Below are 5,644 nucleotides of genomic sequence, written 5' to 3' on the forward strand. Positions count from 1 at the left end.
AAAAAAAAAAAAAAAAAAAAAAAAAAGTAAATCCAGAGTCCCTGAGTTAGGTAGATTAGCAGCCACTAAATCCTATGGTTTGTTTCAAATTAGGGCCTGTGGCATATTTTTACTACCAAATTCCCAAAATGCAAGCTTTCCTTTATTCATCCATCCAATGACAGTGAGTAATAACAACGATGTCTTACTCCTTTATTAGTATTTAAAATGGAGATTATAACATCTACTGCAGGGGATCCAGAATTCCAAAACTAAAAGAAAAAATAGGAGTATAAAGCACCATACTGATGACAGGGCTTAGTGTTGTTGGCCACAGTCTCCACCCTAAAGACGTTCAAAAGAAGTCTTGCCCCGATGTGCCACTTTGGCATGTGGATTATTTAGAGCTGAAGGCAATGGAAACCCTGTAAGTTCAAGAGAAAATGCTGCCGCTCCCTTAACTACCTAGAAGAATTTAAATTGGGGGTCTTTCCCAGAGTAAGAGTTATTACCAAGGATAACATTTATCTGAGTGACCCATCGTGCAGCAATGCAAGCATCTAATTACCAAACACGTGCTCTTATTCTTACTGACTTGTGAAATGACCTCCTCTTTTTTGAAACCCCCAGCACCTTTCATTTTTCTTAGCTCAGGATAGCATATATATCTCATTTTACCTTTCTGTTTTTAGAACACTCATGAATGTGGAGTTCTTGTATGTATGAAATTAAATTTATTTTTCTCCTTTAATCTGTCTTGTGTCAATTTAACTCTTAGACTGGGTAGAAGAACCTTTGAAATATAGAGGAAAATTCTTCCACCCCAACAACCCCCATTTAATGAAGAAGGAAGAGGGAGAGAGTGGGACGGAGGGAGGCAGACAGATAATACAGAGACCAGGGATCACAGAGCTGTTACAGGGTTTAACACTAGTATTAGCGCTTCCTCTTTATATCAGAGCTAAGGTAGTAACTTATTACCACACATTTATTCATGTAAACTTGTATTTGATGCCACTTTCTCAAATGAGGGCAGCAATAATGTTCCCTTTGGCTCAATATTGGGTCCCTAGAACCTAGCATGGTGTTTGTGGCACAATGAAGGCTCTCAGAAAATGTCATGAATGAAGAAACAAAAACCGTGTGGTGCACTATGGCAGGGGTCACGGTGGAGCAGGCCAGTGAACACCCCTAGCTCCCTGAGTTCCTACTTTTAGCTCAGAGTTCTTGGGGGTATCTCAAGACAAGCAGTCCTGGCTAGGTTTCCCCAACTGATATTTGATATAATGCTATAATCTTGAAAAGGGGCTTGGGAGAAAGGTGTACAAGGAATGAGAAAAAAGAAGGAAGCGAAAGGGGAAAGATGCGGAGATGCAGTTATTTGAAAGGACTGTCTTGCAATTAAGTGACAGCGTCTCAAAGCCGATTCCAGTAAATAAAGCTGTGGGTCAACCTGGACCAAGTGAACATCCGCCAGTTTAGACTCAGGGAACTCATGCATCAGGGCACAGAGTGAGGACTCATTTCAGTTTCTAATAAGGAGCAGGAGTGTTTACAAGGATTTACAAGCAGGATGTTGTCTTTTACACTATAATCAAAATATTGCATTTATTTGTAGAACTTTAATATTTACAGACATGGCTAGCAGCAAATGAGGTAGTGTGTTAGAGAAGGAGTAAATCGCTCAGAAAAACTTACCAGAAGTTTGTTCCATAAACCATATATTTTAGGGAAGGTTTAAAACTGAATCAAAAAAAAATTTTTTAAAGAGAGAGAGAGCACGTGTGTGTGCGCATGTGTGCATAAGAATGGGGAGGGGCAAAGGACAAGGTAGAGAGAATCTTAAGCAGGCTCCTCACCCAGCGCAGAGCCCAAGGCAGGGCTGGATCTCACATGTGTTTGTGAGATCATGACCTGAGCTGAACACAAAAGTTGGATGCCTAAGCAACTGAGCCACCCCCGTACCCCCAGAATTAAATATCTTTTAAGTGGATAATTTGTTAGTTTGGTAATATTCATATTAGATACTTAGAATATTTGTGGTTATGCAGTTCAGTTCCAAATGTTTTCTGTGCTCTCATGATAATTAATAGCTTGACTAATCACCACCTGGTGTTTTGCTCTATTTTCATGTTTGTGCATGTCACCTTTCCCCTGTCAAAAAAATACTGCACTAGGCTCCATCTTGGTCATCTCTGATTCCCAGAGCCTACCATGGTACCTAGAATGGAGTCGGCATTCAATAAATGTGTGTTGAGTAGAGAGACAACCACAGACAGAAGAGGGAAGGACTTAGCAAGCAGGATTAGAATGTAGAAAGGAATAGACCAGAAGTCTGAGTGCCATGATAGCCCTGGTTAGATGTGTGTGCCGGTTCCCAAGGACATCAGGGACCTTGGGAGTGGCCTGGCCAAAGTGACAGACATGGAAACTCGCCGCAGTCTTAGGTGCAAGCAGATGCCCATAAGGTCCATGGGAAGGAAATTAACTAAGTGATATGGACACCAAGTGAACACAAATAAGGGGGTGTGCAACCAGTGTCCAGAAAGAGTAGCCATACTGCTCACAAAAGTGTTTCAGTTGGTCTGGTTCTGGAAGACACCAGAAGTCCTCTCTTTGCAGGGGCAGAACTGGACCCTCTTTATAACCAGTGAGCAAAGTGGGCCTGGAAAGGACCACATAATAGTAAGAGTAGAAATATTAGATTTGGATGGCCTCTGCCTCTAAAGTACTGAGACTCTGGGGGAGAAGGTAGATAAAGGCATCACAGAAAAGGGGCCTTGGTGGATGAGAGCTGGCAAAAAAGGAGGGTGACGTAACGGAGCAGATTCACAAGTGCAATTAGAATAGAATAATGATTTGGCCAAGAAGCCAAGGTCAAAGAAGGCCTTCAGCAAACTCGGGGATAGCGATGATGCTGAGGAGTGGCCCGCAGATGAAAGCAAGAGCACCAACAAGGGCCAAGGGTGGCTGGGCTCTGCTCCAAGAGAGCCAGCTAGAGGCAGATCCACGTACAGATCCCGCTCTGAGAGGTCTCCCCCTTTCTTTTTAGAATGGCTGGGAAGGCTGAGTTTGCGAGTAAAAATTAATATCACCAAAGAAAGAAGACAATGTGCTTCTTGGGAAAAGTGAAAAAAGAAGTGAGATCTATATTGGTGCTTTCCACGTGGTTCAAAGGTCAGCAAACAGTTTCTAAAAAGGGCCAGATAGTAAATAGTTTAGGCCTTGTGTGCCATATGGTCTCTGACGCATATTCTTTTTTTCATTTTTACAACCCTTTTAAAAATGTAAAAAGCATGCAGCCTACAGGCCTAGTTTGTCAACTTACCATTTTTATCTATATATGTGTGTATATATATCTATCTTAAGGTTAACATTTTTCTTCAACTGCACTATCTCCTATGCTTGTGAGCAGAAAACATATGCAATGATACTCATGGCTCCAAGTCCAAAAAAAGCCACCACTTCACTGAAATTTAACTATTCATTTAATTAACAGTGTAGTTGCTTAATTCTTAATACACATGCCTCACTTGAAGGGATTCTTAAGGAAAGAAGCATTGCACTGTTTAGAGATAATTCCCAAAATTACACAACGGAGGGGAATGTCAGAATTCATTTCCCCAAAAAATATAGATACTGAAAGATCCCAGGCTTTTCCTTTGTTTTGCCAAGGTGTGTTTTCTGGTGAGCAGAGAGAGGCTGACTAAATGCTGCAGCCAGGACGGCTGAGGGGAGGGAGGAACACGCTGCGGCAGCTCTTCCTGGAGCCGGCCACCATCGGTGAACTGCCTCGATGCCCCGAAACTCAGTCCTAAAGGCTGTGAGGCAGCAAGCACCTTCTCCTGACACAGGACCACACCCGACCTCTCCGGCAACTTCAAGTTCATGCAAAATCAGTCTACAAGTCTATGCTAAATATACACCTGCAAATTCTGAATAGACTACAGTGGGACATTTCCAGAAGGCGAGATGTGACTTATTCCAACAGTGTGCCAAGAGGATTATTTGTCTATGAAAAGAAAAGGTATTTACTACCAAAACTGCAATGGCCACAGCCATTTCTAGGGGAACAGCTGAACAGACAAAAATGTATCATACTGTCAAAATGTGAAAATATCTAAAGAAAGGGAACCACTGTTAAAACCTAAAATTAAGGGGGTGCCTGGGTGGCCTGGTCAATTGAGCATACAATTCTTGATTTCGGCTCAGGTCATGCTCCCAAGGTCATGATATCAGGCCCCAAATGGGGTTCTGTGCTGAGCACGGAGCCTGCTTAAGATTCTCTCTCTCTCTCTCTCTCTGCCCCTCCTCGCTGGTGCACGCTCTCTCACTCTTTCTCAAATAAAACTTTAAAAAAATTTTAAACTATAATTAAGTTCTTAACAATATTATGTTATATGAAGGATAATTAAGACTTCCTGACAGAATAAAACACATTTGAAAAAGTTTAATTTTGTTCCCCAGGACACAAACATTAGGCTAGTTTATCCCACAGTTTGGAAGATTTACGAGCTGTAGCACAAAGGGACAAACAAGCATGTCGCGGTGATGGGTGGTGATATATGCTATGCAAAACTGCGAGGAATTGTGTTTATTAAAAATAATCAGAGTCAACACATAATCATTAAGCCTTCGCTGGGTCCCAGAGCAACACTAGGAATTTCTGCAGAAGGAAATTGCTGCATAGGATTGGGGGGCGGGGGGGAGTGGGTACCTCACCTACTTTCATAGACAGCGAGTGAATTTTATCTGAAAAGATTAGAACTCCAGCAACAGAATTAATATACCTATGATAATCCTGAACATTTGCATAATAACAAGAGATAAGCCCTTTAATAATGTCTGCTTTAATAATTACTCTGCATTTACACATCACAAAGTACTTTTATCTGTTTTATTTTATTGATCCTCAATTCTGTGACATGGAGAGAGCAAATACTACTATTTTTTTAGAAGCTCTCTCTTAGACGCGAGGACACTGAGGCTCACTGGCTTTGCCGTGATGCTCTATCCTGGCTGCACACCCAATTACCTAGAGAGCTTTAACAACTTATCACCGCCTGACAATTTAGAATCTTCAAGAGTGGGATCCAACATCAGTGTTTTTAAAATCCTCACAGATTAGTTGAATGTGCAGCCAGGGTTAAATGCAATGGGTCAAGGGATTTCCCAAGATCATGTAGCTGCTTACATCATAACTGGAATTAGAACCCTGAATCCAAGTCTCCTTCTGTTCCTGAGGTCTTTTTTCCCGTCTGCTCTTTTCAAAAGTTCACCTTGAACCAGGAAAGATACAAAAAAATAGTTTAGTATAGTTGCCTTAGGACCTAAGGAAACATAGACTTAGAAAACATTTGAACCAGAAATTACCTTTGAGATCATTTAGGAATTCAAAGTCATTATAGTACAATTGTAGAAGCAAAGGTGCAGAGTCTAAGCTTGCTGCTCAAGGTCATATCAATCTGTGGCAGAGCTGGGACTGGATTCAGGTTTCCGTTTTCCAGGCTTTCCAGTACTTTCCATCATGCTTTCTACATAGTTTGTTTTTTTTAAAAATTGACTTGCAAAACTCCTGCTCAGTCTACGATGTAACCCATTTCTGATCTCCCACATGGCATTGCTTAAAAACACACAGGAAGTTGTAGCTAAGAAGTCTGGGTCC

The sequence above is a fragment of the Suricata suricatta genome, chromosome 3, assembly GCF_006229205.1.
Source record: "Suricata suricatta isolate VVHF042 chromosome 3, meerkat_22Aug2017_6uvM2_HiC, whole genome shotgun sequence".
Taxonomy (NCBI): domain Eukaryota; kingdom Metazoa; phylum Chordata; class Mammalia; order Carnivora; family Herpestidae; genus Suricata; species Suricata suricatta.